General features: G+C 40.6%; 1 long non-coding RNA gene across 1 annotated transcript in view; it reads right to left on the reverse strand.

Moving 5' to 3' along the window:
- Positions 1 to 13,383: 13,383 nt before the first annotated feature.
- Positions 13,384 to 21,569, reverse strand: part of LOC141094632 (uncharacterized) — a 99,985-nt gene continuing 91,799 nt past the window's right edge. The window contains exons 2-3 of the long non-coding RNA XR_012233138.1: positions 17,036 to 17,098; positions 13,384 to 14,851 (exon numbers count right to left, since the gene is read on the reverse strand). This is a non-coding gene — a long non-coding RNA (uncharacterized lncRNA). The remainder of the gene's footprint in view (positions 14,852 to 17,035; positions 17,099 to 21,569) is intronic.

Genomic DNA, 21,569 nt, shown 5'->3' on the forward strand with positions numbered 1-21,569 from the left:
TTTTTATTTTAGAATTTGTATATTATGTTTTTTCTTTATTGTAATTATTTTTTTCAAATATCATTTTCTTTCTCACTCACGTGCATTTGTTTCAGACTAATTATATGCATTTTATACGTCTCCCCCCTTCTTTGCAGTATTGTGTTTTAATGAAGTCTAAGAACGCACTTGCGTTTGAAACGTGTCTGGAATCCTCATTTTTTTCGTGTCCCCCACACTACTCTTCCATCATAGAGGATGTTGATTTCCTGCATTTTGTGTTTTTGAACTTTTCTACTGATTTTTAATTCTCCTGGAATAAAGACTTCATGATTTTAACGACATCTCCCTGAACTATGAATCAGAAACTTCATCAACTTTTTCCTTCTCTGAGAAATAAATCGTCCCATTTTATGAATGAGAATGGGACAAATTTCTTATATGCTCATGTGTTGCAATCAAGCCTTACTCTTCCTTCAGTTTGAGTGGAAGATAGTGAAAAAAAGAGGGCATATATAGATGTGTATATATATATATATATATATGTGTGTATGTACAGTATTTTTCAGACTATAAGATGCACTTTTTTCCTCCAAAAATGTGGAGGAAAATGGGGGGTGCATCTTATAGTCCAGATGTACCAACTGTGGTTGGGAGGTGGGGGAGTGGTTTTGGCAGAGCTAAAGAGAAATGAATGTTCATTGCATTCCATGCCCATGGGCGTGGAGGGCAATGAATATTAATTTCTCTTTAATTGCATCCTGGTATGATGGCACCCATCCCGGTCCTGGTATGAATGATCCCATCCTTTCCTTATCCTGGTATGATTGGCCCCCACCCCCATCCTGGTATATATGGTCTCATCAGAAAACATTAAAAAAAAACAAGCCATTACACTTACCTTCCCAGCGCACCCTCGCAGTGTTCTGCTCCAATGCCAGCAGCTGCTTAATGCTTGTAAGCAGTTCATGGCAGGTTTGTCATGTGCTGCTTGCAAGCCGAAGGTCAGCTGTCAGAATACTCAATGCTTTGCACGCTGGGACTGTGTGCGCGCAAAGCAGTGAGTATTCATTGCTCTCTAGTGAGCACAGTGTCAGACGGAGCCCTCCTGTTGCTGCCAACAGTCACGTGTGCCAATACTTAAGAGAAGTGAATATTCACCCCATGACATGAATAGTCATTTCTCTTAAGTATCGGCACATCTGACAGCCCAGCAGCTGCAGCAAGTCTCCAGCTGACACTGTGCTTGCTAGATAGCAGTGAATACTCACTGCTTTGCACACACACTGTCCTGGCATGCAGAGCATTGAGTGTTCCGGCAGCTGTTCTTCGGCTTACAAGCAGCGCATGACGTCCCTGCCATGTGCTGCTTACAAGCATAAAGCAGCTGCTGGCATTGAAACAGGATCCTGCGAGGGAGCGCCGAGAAGGTAAGTGTAATTTTTTTTAATGTTTTCTGATGGGGCTATGCATACTAGGATCGGGTGGGGGCCATGCATCCCAGGATCGGGATGGGGTCAATCATACCAGGTTAAGGATGGGGCCCTGCATGCCAGGATAGGAATGAGGGAGACCATTCCTATCAGGATAGGGATGAGGGGGCATGCATACCAGGCTAGGGATGAGGAGGCATGCATATCAGGATGGGGATGAGAGCTATACACACCAGGATAGGGATAAGGACACCATGTACACCAGGATAGGGATGAGTGAGCCATGCATACCAGGATAAGGATGAGCAGGCCTTACATAATAGGGTAGGGATGAGGCAGGCCATGTATACCAGAGTAGGGATGAGGGGGGGCCATGCATACCAGGGTAGGGATGAGGGTGGTCATGAATACCAGGATAAGGATGAGGGTGCCATATGTATCAGGATGGTGATGAGGGGACAATATATACCAGGATAAGGGATATTAAGTACAGAAATGACCACATTTTTTGCTTCAATTTTTTCCCCTAATTTCCTCCTCTGAAACTTAGGTGTGTCTTATGGTCACGTGCATCTTACAATCCAAAAAATAAAGTGAATATATATTCATTTTGTATACAGATATACAGTGGCGACCAAAAGTTTTGCTTTTTTTTTTAAGTGTGATTACTTCTGTCTGATTGTTGTGATGCCATTTTCCTGGCGATTTTAGTAAAGTAAAAGCAAATGGTTGTCAGCTATAAGGATGAAAATTGTGTTTGACATTGTTTTATCCCTTTATGTGTTAATTTTCAACATTTGCAAGGCCAAATGTTTTGCATATTTTGTCATGGGTAGTCGAATTTTGCCTACATTTTTATTTTTTGTTTGTGTGTTTTTATGTTAAAACATGGCGAAGACAAAGCCAAATGTATAATCACATGTCCGGAAGCTTATTATTCAACTGTTCTTAGAGTCAAGTATCATGCATAAGAAAGAAAGAAAAAGAAGGTTATGGAACAGCTGACAAACCTAGAAGTGGACGACCACGGAAACGTTCCTCCAAAGTTGATCACATTATTAAGAAAAAGTCAATATCTGATGTCCATAAAAGTGCTATACAGCTTTAGCACAAAATGAACATGGGTCAAAGTGAGTTATCAAACTCAAACTGTGGTAAGTTCCAGTCAAGAAGCCTTTCATCTCTGCAAAGAACCAGAAGGTCCAACTTTAGTTTGCCAAAGCACACAGCCAATAGAAAGAGTCAGATTGGTATGAGGTGTTGTGGTCAGATGAATCCATGATTAATCTGTTTGGTAGTGATGGCAAGGACTATACGGACTATATGGAAAATGTAATGATATAAGGTACCAAACACCTACAGTGAAACATGGTGGTGGCAATGTCATGGATTGGAGCTGCTTTTATGCATCTGTCATTGGCCCTCTGCATAGAATTGATGGAAATATAAATTGTTAGGCGTCGGGTTCCTGCAGCGGCTCAGCAGGAATCCAGAGCCTCACATTCTGCTGTCTCTCATTGTCTATCAACCGCAGAGGAGATTGCTCAGCAGTCTCAGCGTCCCAGACCTGCTCTGTGGGTCTGGCTGTTGCGGCCACCTTTGGGTCAGCAATAGCAATGCAGGCTGCTTTGCAGCAAAACGCTCCAGAGGCTAAGTCCTCTCGTCACGCTACTGGGCATGCACACGAGACGATCTCCCATTGGAGATCGGGAGTCACATGCTCAGGTCCTTCTCCCGATCTCATTGGTCCATCTCAGAGATCTGGAAGGTCCCGGAAGCGCACGGCTATAAAAGATCCTCATGGCCGCTCGACTATGCGCTAGTATAGTCTCTAGTTGCTACTGTGTGAATGATGATGGATGCATGAACCTGCGAATGACTCATTAAGATCCCCTTCCTCTGATATTATGAGTTTGTATAGGGACTTAGCTTTAGAGTCTGCGCCAGCCAGTGGCAAGCTACAAGCCACAACAGCATCCTCCACAGTGCTAGCGTCCGACAGTGCACCTGCTACCGGGCATTGTCGATTAGCGGCAGTGTCTGTCGCCACGCTGCAGTCTGCAGCTCCTCTCGGCGTCCGCAGTTGCGACGCCGCACACATGGTAGGTCTAGATGGACTCTGACCCTCTGCCTAGGGCCCAGCTCCTGTGACCACATACCGTGCGTGCACTTCTCTGAGACCTGTGAGTCCAACAGGCTCAGTATTTATGCTAATGTCTTAGGCGTCTCTGTGCAGCCAGCAGAGTATGCCCAGCGCACACCGGGTGACGTCCAACCCACGTGCAATAATACCGCCATATTTAGTGTTCGCCATTATCTAGCAGCAGTGTTAACACCTTCTGCACAGTGGACCCTGAGCGCGAACGCACTTTATTATTTATTTATTTAGTGCGTTCCGCCGTTCCTAACAATAAATGCTACCATGTACAAGGATATATTGGAGAATGTAATGCTGCCACATGGTAAAACTAAAGTAGGCAGTGGCTGGAAATTCCAGCAAGAAAATGATTCTAAGCACACATGCAATTTAGTTAAAAATTAGTTAGCAAAGAAAAATGTTCACCTGTTGCAACGGACAAGCCAATCACCTGATTTAAACCCTATAGAGCAAGTTTGTCATGAGGGTCATGGGGTCACAATTTGGGGCCCGGGCCCATAGCAATAAAGATGAATTGCTTGCAGATTTGCAAATGGAATGGAGCACGATCTCAAGATGTCTTGAATACCCTAGTGGCTTCATTGCCCCGTCGGTGTGGTGCAGTAATTAAAGCAAGAGGTTATGCTACAAAATACTAATTCATTGTACTCTATGTTGTGATCAATAAATATTACATGCCAAAATTTTATCAGACAGTTTTCTTTAACTAAATGACCATAACATTATTCTAAAGCATTTTAGCTAAAATTAAGGTCTTGCATGATGACAACTTCATACACTTTCAATTCGTCACCAGGAAAAATGGCATCACAGCAACCAGATAGAAGTACTGTATATACTCGAGTAAAAGCCGAGTTTTTCAGCACATTTTTTGTGCTGAAAATGCCTCCCCTCGGCTTATACTCGAGTGAGGTGTCCAGAACATTGAGGGGGAGGGGCAGCGGCGGAGCAGAGGGTCACACAGGTAGGTGCCAGCAGCTGCGGCTGTAACAGTGCTCGTTGCTAAAGAGAAATTAATATTTACTGCACTGGCAATGAATATTCATTTCGCACAGTGTCAGCCGCAACAGTCGACTCCTCTAGCTGCTGGGCGGTCACGTGTACTGCTACTTAAGAGAGGTGAATATTCATTTCTCTTAAGTAGCAGCACACGTGAAAGCCCAGCGACTGAGACTGTGTGCACTGCTTAATACTCACTGCCCTCCACACATGTAGTTCCAGCATGGGGAGCGGTGAATATTCCAGCAGCTGTGCTCTGATTGCGAGCAGTGTATAACATCCCTGCCATGCACTGCTTACAAGCTTAAAGCAGCTGCTGGCACCGGAACAAAACACTGTGAGGGAGCACAGGAAGGTAAGTGTAATGGTTTATTTTTTTATGTTTTTTTTCATGGGTGCCAATCACACCAGGATAAGAATGGGCTCATGCATACACAGATAGGGATGGGGTCATGCATACAAGAATATGGATGGAGCCTTGCATACAAGGATAGGGAAGAGGAGTCATGCATACCAAGGATAGGGATAAGGAGTCATGCATACAAGGATAGGGATGAGGGAGCCATGCAGACAAGGATAGGGATGAGGAGCCTTACATACAAGGATAGGGATGAGGAGCCCATGCATACTAGGATAGGGATGAGCAGCCATGCATACAAGAATATGGATGGAGCCTTGCATACAAGGATAGGGATGGAGCCATGCATACAAGAATAGGGATGGAGCCATGCATACAAGGTTAGGGATGGGGTCCATGCATAAAAGGCTAGGGATGGGGGCCAATCATACCAGGAAAGGGATGAGGAATCTTGCATACAAGGATAGGGATGAGGAGCCTTACATACAAGGATAGGGACTAAGAGCCCGTGCATACCAGGATGGGGATGAGGAGGCCATGCATACCAGGAAGGGTGATGAGAAGCCATGCAGACAAGGATAGAGATGAGAAGCCATGCAGACCAGGATTGGAATGAGAAGTCATGCATGCCAGGATGGGAATGTGGGGACAATGCCTACCTGGCTTATACTCAAGTCACTAAGGTTTCTCAGCTTTTTTTAGGTAAAATTAGTTGCCTAGACTTATACTCGGGTGGGCTTATAGTATATACAGTAATCACATATTTAAATAAAATGCAAAACTTTTGGTCACCACTGTACATACAACTGTGTAAATGGCAACTGTGACATATTTATAAGTGAAGCAAACATTTTTCCCTTCAAATGTATGTCAATATGTTATACTTTGCATGTCCTTTGTGCAAGCTTTGAGAGAAGGTAAAAAAAGATAAAAAGATAAATAGGTCATTGATAGATGAATACATTTTGTTTTATGATTTATTGTGCTATTACGGCAAACTGTATGAAATAAAATAGTTAAAAATGTAAGCATTTCCCAGAAATGTGACTTTCAGCATAAATAAACAGAATTCCCTTTGTTTAGGCATACAGGCTACATTTACAATGTCCATGTCGTAGGTGAGCTGGGCTCTTTCACCATTGTACCGGTTCTTTCGATTTAGCAGGAAATTAATTAGCATGATATAGAGAAAGAAGCACAAATGCAGAACGCCTCACTTTAAGCCCTCATACTCTTTTCATTCCTATTAATGCACCAAATTATTTAATTGGGTCTCTCCGATTGTGCAAAGACACAGGAAAAAAAACGCAGCCTATTGTGAGACGTCTTACAAGTATAATGCAGTATCAAATTCAATTCCCATCAACAGAGCTTGCTGCTAAAAGCTTGGACTGTGGCTGCAGATTAATGAAGATCTGCATTGAGCAAAGTGGTGGTCGCAGAGACATCATTTTTCTCCAATAGAAGGCCCATTCTTGAAGAACAATACAAGTATAGAAAAGTGCTAGTCTGTTTATGGATGGAAATAAATCAAAATGAATAAGAGCCCTGATGGAAACAGTCTGAAAGCAGCAGAGTGGAATTCTGAAAACACTTTGTTTTCTGATGACTCTTTTTCCCATAATCCTTCTAAAGACTACTTGACGGGCGTTCTGGAACACTGAAGTGAAGGACGTATGTAAAAAAGAAAGCACAAGTTTTAAGCAATCAGTTTCTGAATATGAATGGTTATACCAATCAAAAAGAGCTTAGTCTCGCAATACTAAAGTTAAAAAAAAACTACTTTGAAAATACAAGCTGTTGCCATCCCGAAGTATGTATTACCATTCACAACATCATTTTTAATGTATACAATTAAACATATTATGTTCATGTAAAGAAAAAATTTGACACAATATTAAATTAAATTAATTAAATTAATTAGATTAAATTAAAAGTCAGTCGGTCTGCACAGTCCTACCGTTTCAGCATTGAGATATGTACCTTGGACTAACCAAAAACAAATACAAAACATAGGTCTAAAATACAAAATGTGAGCTGACTAGTATAAAAAATACAAATATTCATGGAGAATATACATACCAAAGAATAACATGATTGGAACTAAACAAAATAATCAATCTAGATTTTTATGCAGGGGCTGTAACCAATGATGAAGACCTCTGTGCAAGAACAATACACGGCCCGTTTGTGACCAAGCATATTTTCATTGATTTGTTTTTATAAATGTGGTTAAAGATAGAAAGGAGAGTAATTTTTTGTACAGGTATTGAACATGTACAAAAAATTACTCCCCTTTTTATCTTTTTGCTGATACCTATGGGAAAAGGAAATAAGTATGTCTATTTTTTTATAACAAAAAAACCCTGAAATACATTTTAAAATGTTGCTCCTTTTTCCATAACAATAATTTTTATATATTGGACACTTATTTTTTCGGTTAAGGGGGTGGGGCTAGGAAGAGCTATTTTTATTGTCAGCAGCCTTAAAACAATTTATTTTTTTCTTGCTTTTTATTTATTTTTGTGTCAATTTTTAATTTATTTCACATATTGTGCCCCACATAAAGTCACAAAAGACCTCAAGGGGAACATTTCAGCATTTAATTTTTTTTTTACCTGAATTCACCTGTAACTAGGGCTGTTATATCAGCCCCAGTTATAGTGGAAATGTAGTTTTCTGGCTGACTGGATCTCCTAGGACCCAGTACCTCCTGCTCCCCACTACACGCAGCAATCACATAACTGCTGTGTCTGGAGGAAGAAGCTTATTGCTCCCATTTACTGTATACACTTTGCTTGCTAAGCGCTGCATATACAGAGATCAGGAAGGCAATGAGAGTAATAAACTATCTCTGCCTTTTCTATGTGTCTGACATTTAGCTCCCTGCTCCTGCAGCTGTCAGACATTTATAGGCTATGGGAAGTCCATAAGTAGTTTATGTTTTATTACTTAAAATAATAATAATTTTTTTTTCATTAATGGAGCTGTAGGAGGACTTGTGATTTGAAAAAAATTGCATTTTGTTATCCCCAAAAACTAGTATTAGTCTGGTGATTGTTATAATCACTTACTGCAAAGATCACAAGAGCAATGTCCTTACCTTAGAGAAAATGTTATAAATTTTCAGGAAGCCCCAATAAAAAATATTTCCAAATTGATGCTTTTTTATTATGATGGGTATGTACACTAAACACAAAGCAAATGATCAGCAGATGCACAATTTTATGGACGTCACATATATAACAGGTTCCTTAATTGAATAAAACACTGCAGCCAACTATTCTCTTCACTTTAATTAAGGAACGACAAGCCTGTAAAATGTCATGTATGGAAACATCAGGCCGGAATGATGAAAAATAAATGTCTCAATAAAGATTAAAGCATTGTAAAGATTATTTCATCAACACTTCCCAAGACTATATGAGAATAGCCACGTAACTGTTCAGGATGATATATCATTTCTAAGTTTATTTAATTCCTGGATTCATGGCTGATGCTCTTCAGACCATAACATTTCAGCTGCAAAAGCAGAACATCTCATTATTTCTGAAATATCAGGCTTGTATCTTCTTGATAAATAATTCCCACTAGTATAATGTATCAGACTAAAACATATTTTCCAAGGCCAGTGAGGTTAAAGCGACAATCTCACCTTTTTTAATTTTTTTGCCCCGGAGACAGAAATTTCCATATATAGAATGACCCTGGTTTGTGTTGAACATAGGGAATGTGAATGAAGCATGAAACAGCATATATTGCTGTCAGAAATGGGAAATGAGGCCTGTTAACCTGTAGCTAGCTTGACAGGACTAATCAGTTGCACACATTACCAGTATTCAAATTGCTCAGTCTCCCTGAAGAGCAATTGATAGAATTCAAAGGTAATAAAAACTATATAAAACTATATTTTATATATATGTACATATATAAATACAAATATATGTATATATATATACATATATGTACATGTGTATATATATATATATACATATATATATATATATATATAGTTGTCCTCAAAAGTTTTCATACCCCTGTAGAATTTTTGCTTTCTTTGCATTTTTTAAGAGAATATGAATGATAACACCAAAACATTTTCTCCACTCATGGTTAGTGATTGCGTGAAGCCATTTATTGTCAAACTACTGTATTTTCTCTTTTTAAATCATAATGACAACACAAAACATCTAAATGACCCTGATCAAAAGTTTACATATCCTATTTCTTAATACCGTGTATTGCACCCTCTAACATCAATGACAGCTTGAAGTCTTTTGTGGTAGTTTTGGATGATGTTCTTTATTTTCTCAGGTGGTAAAGCTGCCCACTCTTCTTGGCAAAAAGCCTCCAGTTCCTGTAAAGTCCTGGGCTGTCTAGCATGAACTGCGTACTTGAGATCTCCCCAGAGTGGCTCAATGATGGCCACTCCAGAACCTTCACTTTGTTCTGCTGTAGCTAATGACAAGTCAACTTGGCGTTGTGTTTTGGATCATTGTCATGTTGGAACGTCCAAGTACATCCCATACACAGCTTCCAGGCTGACAATTGCAAATTTGCCTCCTGTATTCACTGATAACGTGCTGCATTAATCTTTCCATCAACTTTGACCAAGTTTCCTGTGCCTTTGTAGTTCACACATTCCCAAAACATCAGCGATCCACCTCCGTGCTTTACAGTAGGAATGGTGTTCCTTTCATCATAGGCCTTGTTGACCTCTCTCCAAATGTAATGTTTATGGTTGTGGTCAAAAAGTTAAATTTTGGTCTCATCACTCCAAATTACCTTGTTTCAGAAGTTTTGAAGCTTGTGTCTGTGCTGTTTTACGTATTGTAGGCAAGATACTTTGTGGCATTTGCACAGTAATGACTTTCTTCTGGTGACTCAACCATGCAGCCCATTTTTCTTCAAGTGCCTACTTATTGTGCATCTTGAAACAGCCACACCACTAGTTTTCAGAGAGTCCAGTATTTCAGCTGATGTTATTTGTGGGGTTTTTTTTGCATCCCGAACAATTTTCCTGGCAGTTGTGAACATAATTTTTGCTGGTCTACCTGACCGTGGTTTTCTTTTTAAAGAGCCCCTGATTTTCCATTTGTTAATCACAGTTTTAACGCTGCTGACTGGCATTAACAATTCCTTGGATATCTTTTTGTATCAGTTACCTGTTTTATACAGTTCAACTACCTTTTCTCGTAGATCTGTTGACAATTCTTTTGCTTTCCCCATGACTCACAATCTAGAAATCTCAAGGGCTGGATGAAAAATCCAAGAGTCTGTCTGGATCCCAGAAACTCACTCAGCTTTTATGCACACACACTGATTACAAGTTAACAGGTCTCTGGTGAGGATATTACCTTTAGTAGACATTCAAACCCATTTGTGTCAACTTCTGCGCATGTTATCAGACCAAAATCACCAGTGTATGTGAACTTTTGATCGGGGTCATTTGGATGTTTTGGGTTGTCATTATGATTTAAAAAGAGAAAATACAGTAGTTTGACAATAAATGGCTTCAACCTACCACTAACCATGAGTGGAGAAAATGTTTTGGTGTTATCATTCATATTCTCTGAAAAAAAGGCGAAGAAAGCAAAAATTCTGCCGGGGTATGTAAACTTTTGAGCAAAACTGTATATACATACAGTGGGGCAAAAAAGTATTTAGTCAGTCAGCAATAGTGCAAGTTCCACCACTTAAAAAGATGAGAGGCGTCTGTAATTTACATCATAGGTAGACCTCAACTATGGGAGACAAACTGAGAAAAAAAAATCCAGAAAATCACATTGTCTGGTTTTTTTTCATTTTATTTGCATATTATGGTGGAAAATAAGTATTTGGTCAGAAACAAGCAATCAAGATTTCTGGCTCTCACAGACCTGTAACTTCTTCTTTAAGAGTCTCCTCTTTCCTCCACTCATTACCTGTAGTAATGGCACCTGTTTAAACTTGTTATCAGTATAAAAAGACACCTGTGCACACCCTCAAACAGACTGACTCCAAACTCCACTATGGTGAAGACCAAAGAGCTGTCAAAGGACACCAGAAACAAAATTGTAGCCCTGCACCAGGCTGGGAAGACTGAATCTGCAATAGCCAACCAGCTTGGAGTGAAGAAATCAACTGTGGGAGCAATGGAAGACATACAAGACCACTGATAATCTCCCTCGATCTGGTGCTCCACGCAAAATCCCACCCCGTGGGGTCAGAATGATCACAAGAACGGTGAGCAAAAATCCCAGAACCACGCGGGGGGACCTAGTGAATGAACTGCAGAGAGCTGGGACCAATGTAACAAGGCCTACCATAAGTAACACACTACGCCACCATGGACTCAGATCCTGCAGTGCCAGACGTGTCCCACTGCTTAAGCCTGTACATGTCCGGGCCCGTCTGAAGTTTGCTAGAGAGCATTTGGATGATCCAGAGGAGTTTTGGGAGAATGTCCTATGGTCTGATGAAACCAAACTGGAACTGTTTGGTAGAAACACAACTTGTCGTGTTTGGAGGAAAAAGAATACTGAGTTGCATCCATCAAACACCATACCTACTGTAAAGCATGGTGGTGGAAACATCATGCTTTGGGGCTGTTTCTCTGCAAAGGGGCCAGGACGACTGATCCGGGTACATGAAAGAATGAATGGGGCCATGTATCGCAAGATTTTGAGTGCAAATCTCCTTCCATCAGCAAGGGCATTGAATATGAAACGTGGCTGGGTCTTTCAACATGACAATTATCCAAAGCACAACGCCAGGGCAACGAAGGAGTGGCTTCGTAAGAAGCATTTCAAGGTCCCGGAGTGGCCTAGCCAGTCTCCAGATCTCAACCCTATAGAAAACCTTTGGAGGGAGTTGAAAGTCCGTGTTGCCAAGCGAAAAGCCAAAAACATCACTGCTCTAGAGGAGATCTGCATGGAGGAATGGGCCAACATACCAACAACAGTGTGTGGCAACCTTGTGAAGACTTACAGAAAACATTTGACCTCTGTCATTGCCAACAAAGGATATATCACAAAGTATTGAGATGAAATTTTGTTTCTGACCAAATACTTATTTTCCACCATAATATGCAAATAAAATGAAAAAAAAACAGACAATGTGATTTTCTGGATTTTTTTTTCTCAGTTTGTCTCCCATAGTTGAGGTCTACCTATGATGTAAATTACAGACGCCTCTCATCTTTTTAAGTGGTGGAACTTGCACTATTGCTGACTGACTAAATACTTTTTTGCCCCACTGTATATACAGTATACACACACACAGTATATACATACTGTATATGGTATTTTTTAATATACAGCTATATATATTTATATATATAGTATATATGTATAAAGTTTTAGGCAGATGTGAACAAAATGCTGCAAAATAAAAGTGCTTTTAAAAAGTTTGAGCGTGAAGAGTTTAATTTTACTAATTATCAAAATGCTAAGCGTATGAACAAAAGAAAAATATAAATAAATGTGACCATCCTTTTCCTTCTTCACAGTTTGAAGGAACTGTACAAAGAGGTTTTTAAAAACATATTGGATAACTAACCATAGATCTGTGGTTGTAGACTTGTACAAATCCATCTATTTCTTCATATGGTGCCAATGTTCAAAAAAGTGTAAAAACCTGGGCCTAGACACTATAGACCTGTAAGTTTAATCTCTATTGTGGATATAGTCTTTGAGGGTTTTCTAAGAGATTCCATCCTATATAACAAAAAATAATCATTTCATAAACCAGAATCAACATGGGTTTAAAACAATCTGATCAGTTTCTTTGAAGAAATTAAGTTTCAGACTGGACCATGGTAAGGTCATGGATGTTTTCTATCTAGACATTTCAAAAGCATTCAATACAGTGCCACATAAAAGGTTGGTATAAAAAATAAGAACAATGGGACTATGGGAAAATATGTGGAAATAGGTTAACAACTGGTTCAGTGATAGGAAACAGAGGGTGGCTATGAAAGGAACACACTCTGACTGGGTCACAGTTAACAGTTGGCTACCACCAGGGTCAGCATTGGAACCTCTTATTTTTAATATATTTGTTATTGACCTTGTAGAGTTCATACTGAGTAGAATTTCAAAATTTGCACATGGTACTAAACTCTGCAAATTAATAAACACAACAGAGTATTATTTAATATAACAGAAATATTTAGGTAATCTATAGTCTTGTGCCAAAAAATGGTAATTGAAGTTTAATGTAAATAAAAGTAAGGTCATGCTCTTGGGTTGAGAATTGTGTACCAAGTGGTTAAACATTGGGTAAAACTGTCAATGAAAAGTGTATTGGAACACAGTAAACTCAACTTCGGTGACCAGTGCCAGGCAGCTGCTGCCAATTCCAATAAAATCATGGGATTCATTAAAATAGGCATAGATGCTCATGTCAGGAACATAGTTTTAACTCTACACAAGTCAGTAATCAAAAATAAATGAAACGGCCAGCAGTCAAAAATGTCACATAAAATCAATACTTTATTAATGATCTATAATTGGACAAAGGTACATGAGAGGGGGGGAAAAAGGAATCACCAAAGGCTAGACAAAAGGCCTAGTATGTCACCCACATCGAACAGGATAACAACCCCGTATGGTCACAGTAATAAGGAGTTCATGCAAAGTAGTCCCATAATTGGTAAATAAAATATACATTAGCATGATAACCAGGGGCACCAGGAACTAACTGACAGTAACGAATATATATAATAGAGAACAAATGTTCAAATAATATGGACCTACACAGGGTCTATAGTATTACCTGGACGAAGTGGAAATGAAACATACAGCGGCCAAGACCCCGACGCGCGTTTCGGAGCGTACTGCTCCTTCCTCAGGGGGCATGGCTGGCATAATCAATGATTGGAGTTTATAACGTGCCAGCTCTGCAATTATTGGATGCGCCGGCTGCATGTCATGACTGAGGTAGCGCCCTCCTCTAGACGAAGCGGAAACACGCGGGCCCCACGTGATCCGGAACGTCAGAGGGAGGAACCACCAACAGGCCGACCAGTCAGCGCATAGACATAACCGGAAGTGCAATATCCGCCATTTTGGAAAAGGGTAAGTGGAAGGGAATGGACAAACAATAAATAAAACAGACAAAGTAGAGAAAAACAATTTGAGTAAGCCGGACATCAAGTAACAGTATATAGAGGCATGTATAGTTACAGTGCCAATAACTAAACACGAAGTGGGGAGGAAAATGCTTTCCACCTATATCAATGTGTGGAAGTCCTGGCACGAACCACACATACATCCATGAATGAAATTAAAAAACAGACAATGTAAATTGTCGCAGAAGGGTTACCGCATAACAAATTCTACATAAAATGTCAATAGTTAATGATTGATCATAATAGTATTCATGGTGGGTAACATGTACAGTGCACATCTGTCAGGTGGACTAATAACAAAAATAGAGATGGCATCATAACATATGGTGACATGTACACATAAAAAACCACAGCCAATGCAATATATGTAAAAAACAATAAAGGCATATGGAGAGCCAATGTGTAACAAGATGTTACCCCAAATGGGCATACATATGTCAGCATATATATTTGTGCGCTACGTACATCGTTATATGTACACATATAACACGCACGCAACTTGATCGAATCAATGTCCAAAAAGGAACATGCCCATAAAAGGGGATACCCCAAAAGACCATTGTTATACGTAAAAAGAATTGTACACACAAGCGCACAAAATGCAGAATTGGACCGATAACCACATTAACAAAAAAGATTAAATTGTCCATATGGCATCCTGAATTAGCCACAAAAAAGAAAGACAGTTATCTTCTTGAAAGCATCTTCATTGATAATATTCCGGCCAACACAACAACTTGTTGTTAAAAGACATTCCTCCAACAATTTCCAAATCATCCATACTGCACAGTCCGATATTTCAAAAGACGTGCCTAGATGTTAAAGAGAAATGAAATTAAAATCAATAAAAGGCAACAAAACACCAATAAACAAAACCAAAGAAAGCCGCAGTGATATCGCTAATGTTCAGCAGGCGGGGACTATAAAAACGGAGCATAGGATATGTTCTCATTTAGACCATTTGGATACATGGTACCTAGTCTCCATATCCACCGAGTCTCAAGTTGAGCCAGGCGACCAGACAACTTACCACCCCTTATATTTATTTTAAGGGAATCAATACCCCGAATCCTAAGTAGTGCAGAATTGCACTGATGGTACTCCTTAAAATGTCTGGGCAACGTTTTTAAAAGGGAGTCATCAGTACAGGTCAGAGCGGCCTGTATACCTAGAACATGTTCCCTTGTACGGACTTTAAGCTGCCTTGTGGTCATGCCCACATAAATTAATCCACAGGGACACGTAGCATGGTATATCACATATCGAGTGATGCACGATATCCGACACTTGATCTTGAACGTTTTTGTACCATGATGATTGACAAACGAGTTACAGCGCTCGATGTTCGGACAGGCCACACATTTACCACATGGCGAGCAGCCATGCCCAACTGGAAACGCATCCAAAAAGGTGGACGCCGGACGGTGGACATAATGACTAGTAACCAGCTTGTCCCGTAAGTTGCTGGCTCGTCTGAATGTAATGGGGGGAGACTTAGGAAGAAATTTAGCTAAAATGGGATCAGCCTTGAGAATAGGCCATGCCTTCCTCATTGCCGTCCGAACCATCTCATGTAACGGGTGAAAGGAGGTAATAAACCTCACGGTGTTAAAATTTTTATGTTTCGTCAATTGGGCATTCCTGTAAAGGAGATCATCAGGAGTCGAATATTTAGCACGTTGATAGGCTTTCTTGACACAGCGTTTACTATACCCGCGTGACAGGAATCGTGCTTGTAATTCCTTAGCTCTACTGTAAAAATCATTATCTGAAGAGCAAATTCGACGTAACCGCAAAAACTGACCCACAGGGATAGCCTTAATGAGATGGTGCGGATGGCAAGAGGAGGCATGGAGGAGAGAATTAGTAGCAGTTTCTTTGCGGTAAATGTCTGTCTGGATATTCCCATCTCCATCCTTCTTAATAGTAACATCAAGGAAGTTGATTTTAAATGAATCCCATGTCAGAGTAAGTTTGATGTTATAGTCATTGGAATTCAAAGAGGACACAAATTGCATGAGGTCGACGGAACTACCCTGCCAGACAAACAAGATATCGTCGATATAGCGCGCCCAAAATGGAACACGGTCTATCGACCCCTGTCCGTCAGACAGGAAGAGGTCCCTCTCCCACAGCCCCAGGAAGAGGTTGGCATAGGAAGGCGCAAAGGCCGCCCCCATGGCAGTCCCCTGGAGCTGCAGGTAAAAGGACCCCTTGAACACAAAAAAGTTGTGCGTGAGAGTGAACTCTAATAGCTCCAGGATGAGGTCACTAAGTCCCAGCGGGATCGTAGATGTGTTAAGAAAAAAATGAACTGCCCGCAGGCCGTCTAGATGTCTAATGCTCGTATATAGGGACTCAACATCCACAGAAGCCAGAAGAGTATCACTCTCCAGACATAGTCCGTCGACCTTACGCAATAGATCACCCGTGTCCTTGAGGAAGGAGGGTAAGCTGGTAACCAGCGGCTGAAGAAGATGGTCAATCCATTTATTAACATTTTCCCCCTCCCCGAAACTATAGGTCTACCAGGTGGACAGTTAATATTCTTATGGATTTTGGGCAAGAGGTAGAATGTAGAAATAGTAGGTTCTTTGACGATGAGTGATGAAGCCAGCTGTTTTGTGACAATGCCATCGACTATGGCTTTATCAAGAATCTTATCCAATTTTGCAACAAATGCCGAGAGGGGGTTATACGTAAGCTTCCTGTAGCAAACTGGATTATCCAGCTGCCGAAATGCCTCCCTCTCGTACATTTGTGTTGGCCAGATCACCACATTGCCACCTTTATCGGCTGGCTTTAACACCACATCTGTCAAATTTTTAAGGTGATGTAACCTCATCCTTTCATCACCAGTCAGATTATCACCTCTGCCAAACTTAGGAATTTTTCTAAAATCCTCAGTCACCACCCGCACAAATAGATCTATACTTGGACACGATGTAAGGGGGGAAACTTTGTCGAACGTGGACGGATGGATGCAGGAATCTTACCATGGTCATCATCATGTTCAGCCGCTAGTTCCTCAAGAGTCCTTATTGCCTCCTGTTCTTCCTCTGTAGGAAAGAGATGGTGTAGATCATTATTAAAGAAATGCCTTTTAAACAATAAGGATCTGGCAAATAAATTTAGATCTTTAACCGCCGAAAAGGTGTCAAAATTAGAAGTGGGTGAAAAAGTGAGACCCCTCCCCAATAAGGATAGGTCCACCTCAGTAAGATTGTAATTACTAAGATTAATCACCTTATTATCTCTCCTGTTGGTATCCGATTGATTTGCAAGGCGTCTTTTGTAAGGGTGAAAAGAGTGATCCCTTAGTCTGTGAGACCCATCTATTCCATAAGAAGAGACCGAAGTCTGAGATGTATCAGAAAGGCCACTTAGGGATGAGACTGAAATATCAGAGGTGGTACGATGAAGTTTGGAATTGTTCACACTCCTCCACAGATAGACCTTCTTATTTTGATAGTCTCTAGAATCTCTATTAAATTTGGACAGCTGATTTTCTTTGATATTTTTGACCAATAAGTCCATGGCCTTGTCCAATTCTGATTCGAAGACTTTAACTCTATCAGCAGGGCAATCCCTCCGTATCTCTTCCTGAATTAAGTCAATGGATTTGTCCAGTGTTTCTATATTCACCGTATTAGAATTAATAAGAAGTTGTAAAAATACTAGGGAGCATGTATTACATGCTTCTTCCCATTTATTGGTAAATTTGTCATCCTCTATTGGAAAAGTGGGGATCACTTTTACACGTAATCCTCTTGGGATCATATTACTCGCTACATACTTCTCCAAAAATGCTCTGTTCCACCATAGTCTGGATCTCTTAAGTAATAGTGTTTTAACATTTTGAAATTTAGTGTCCCAATTGAAAGTACCCGCCTGCTGAACAGTGCCCCCCCCAGGCCCAAAAACCTGGTCCACTTGATCGAGCCAAGTCTTTTCTTTAGCTCGAAAATCCATATTGTCCACAATTAGGCCACCTGTGCATAACACAGTAAAAATACAATAAATGAAAATTGTGGAATACATTATGTGCATGGGACCAAAAGAATCTCAATTAGTCACATGGCAGATATATAAAACCAGTACACATGCACATGAAGGACAAATAGTCTGGACAACTGCAATCACAAGGAATCAAAAATAAATGAAACGGCCAGCAGTCAAAAATGTCACATAAAATCAATACTTTATTAATGATCTATAATTGGACAAAGGTACATGAGAGGGGGGGGGAAAGGAATCACCAAAGGCTAGACAAAAGGCCTAGTATGTCACCCACATCGAACAGGATAACAACCCCGTATGGTCACAGTAATAAGGAGTTCATGCAAAGTAGTCCCATAATTGGTAAATAAAATATACATTAGCATGATAACCAGGGGCACCAGGAACTAACTGACAGTAACGAATATATATAATAGAGAACAAATGTTCAAATAATATGGACCTACACAGGGTCTATAGTATTACCTGGACAAAGTGGAAATGAAACATACAGCGGCCAAGACCCCGACGCGCGTTTCGGAGCGTACTGCTCCTTCCTCAGGGGGCATGGCTGGCATAATCAATGATTGGAGTTTATAACGTGCCAGCTCTGCAATTATTGGATGCGCCAGCTGCATGTCATGACTGAGGTAGCGCCCTCCTCTAGACGAAGCGGAAACACGCGGGCCCCACGTGATCCGGAACGTCAGAGGGAGGAACCACCAACAGGCCGACCAGTCAGCGCATAGACATAACCGGAAGTGCAATATCCGCCATTTTGGAAAAGGGTAAGAGGAAGGGAATGGACAAACAATAAATAAAACAGACAAAGTAGAGAAAAACAATTTGAGTAAGCCGGACATCAAGTAACAGTATATAGAGGCATGTATAGTTACATTGCCAATAACTAAACACGAAGTGGGGAGGAAAATGCTTTCCACCTATATCAATGTGTGGAAGTCCTGGCACGAACCACACATACATCCATGAATGAAATTAAAAAACAGACAATGTAAATTGTCGCAGAAGGGTTACCGCATAACAAATTCTACATAAAATGTCAATAGTTAATGATTGATCATAATAGTATTCATGGTGGGTAACATGTACAGTGCACATCTGTCAGGTGGACTAATAACAAAAATAGAGATGGCATCATAACATATGGTGACATGTACACATAAAAAACCACAGCCAATGCAATATATGTAAAAAACAATAAAGGCATATGGAGAGCCAATGTGTAACAAGATGTTACCCCAAATGGGCATACATATGTCAGCATATATATTTGTGCGCTACGTACATCGTTATATGTACACATATAACACGCACGCAACTTGATCGAATCAATGTCCAAAAAGGAACATGCCCATAAAAGGGGATACCCCAAAAGACCATTGTTATACGTAAAAAGAATTGTACACACAAGCGCACAAAATGCAGAATTGGACCGATAACCACATTAACAAAAAAGATTAAATTGTCCATATGGCATACTGAATTAGCCACAAAAAAGAAAGACAGTTATCTTCTTGAAAGCATCTTCATTGATGATATTCCGGCCAGCACAACAACTTGTTGTTAAAAGACATTCCTCCAACAATTTCCAAATCATCCATACTGCACAGTCCGATATTTCAAAAGACGTGCCTAGATGTTAAAGAGAAATGAAATTAAAATCAATAAAAGGCAACAAAACACCAATAAACAAAACCAAAGAAAGCCGCAGTGATATCGCTAATGTTCAGCAGGCGGGGACTATAAAAACGGAGCATAGGATATGTTCTCATTTAGACCATTTGGATACATGGTACCTAGTCTCCATATCCACCGAGTCTCAAGTTGAGCCAGGCGACCAGACAACTTACCACCCCTTATATTTATTTTAAGGGAATCAATACCCCGAATCCTAAGTAGTGCAGAATTGCACTGATGGTACTCCTTAAAATGTCTGGGCAACGTTTTTAAAAGGGAGTCATCAGTACAGGTCAGAGCGGCCTGTATACCTAGAACATGTTCCCTTGTACGGACTTTAAGCTGCCTTGTGGTCATGCCCACATAAATTAATTCCCAGGGACACGTAGCATGGTATACCACATATCGAGTGATGCACGATATCCGACACTTGATCTTGAATGTTTTTGTACCATCATGATTGACAAACGAGTTACAGCGCTCGATGTTCGGACAGGCCACACATTTACCACATGGCGAGCAGCCATGCCCAACTGGAAACGCATCCAAAAAGGTGGACGCCGGACGGTGGACATAATGACTAGTAACCAGCTTGTCCCGTAAGTTGCTGGCTCATCTGAATGTAATGGGGGGAGACTTAGGAAGAAATTTAGCTAAAATGGGATCAGCCTTGAGAATAGGCCATGCCTTCCTCATTGCCGTCCGAACCATCTCATGTAACGGGTGAAAGGAGGTAATAAACCTCACGGTGTTAAAATTTTTATGTTTCGTCAATTGGGCATTCCTGTAAAGGAGATCATCACGAGTCGAATATTTAGCACGTTGATAGGCTTTCTTGACACAGCGTTTACTATACCCGCGTGACAGGAATCGTGCTTGTAATTCCTTAGCTCTACTGTAAAAATCATTATCTGAAGAGCAAATTCGACGTAACCGCAAAAACTGACCCACAGGGATAGCCTTAATGAGATGGTGCGGATGGCAAGAGGAGGCATGGAGGAGAGAATTAGTAGCAGTTTCTTTGTGGTAAATGTCTGTCTGGATATTCCCATCTCCAATTTCTCCATCTGCAATTTGTGTCCTCTTTGAATTCCAATGACTATAACATCAAACTTACTCTGACATGGGATTCATTTAAAATCAACTTCCTTGATGTTACTATTAAGAAGGATGGAGATGGGAATATCCAGACAGACATTTACCGCAAAGAAACTGCTACTAATTCTCTCCTCCATGCCTCCTCTTGCCATCCGCACCATCTCATTAAGGCTATCCCTGTGGGTCAGTTTTTAAGGTTACGTCGAATTTGCTCTTCAGATAATGATTTTTACAGTAGAGCTAAGGAATTACAAGCACAATTCCTGTCACGCGGGTATAGTAAACGCTGTGTCAAGAAAGCCTATCAACGTGCTAAATATTCGACTCGTGATGATCTCCTTTACAGGAATGCCCAATTGACGAAACATAAAAATTTTAACACCGTGAGGTTTATTACCTCCTTTCACCCGTTACATGAGATGGTTCGGACGGCAATGAGGAAGGCATGGCCTATTCTCAAGGCTGATCCCATTTTAGCTAAATTTCTTCCTAAATCTCCCCCCATTACATTCAGACGAGCCAGCAACTTACGGGACAAGCTGGTTACTAGTCATTATGTCCACCGTCCAGCGTCCACCTTTTTGGATGCGTTTCCAGTTGGACATGGCTGCTCGCCATGTGGTAAATGTGTGGCCTGTCCGAACATCGAGCGCTGTAACTCGTTTGTCAATCATGATGGTACAAAAACATTCAAGATCAAGTGTCGGATATCGTGCATCACTCGATATGTGGTAT

This window comes from Dendrobates tinctorius, unplaced genomic scaffold (genome assembly GCF_039654945.1).
Source record: "Dendrobates tinctorius isolate UK_male_01 unplaced genomic scaffold, ASM3965494v1 ptg000064l, whole genome shotgun sequence".
Classification (NCBI taxonomy): Eukaryota; Metazoa; Chordata; class Amphibia; order Anura; family Dendrobatidae; genus Dendrobates; species Dendrobates tinctorius.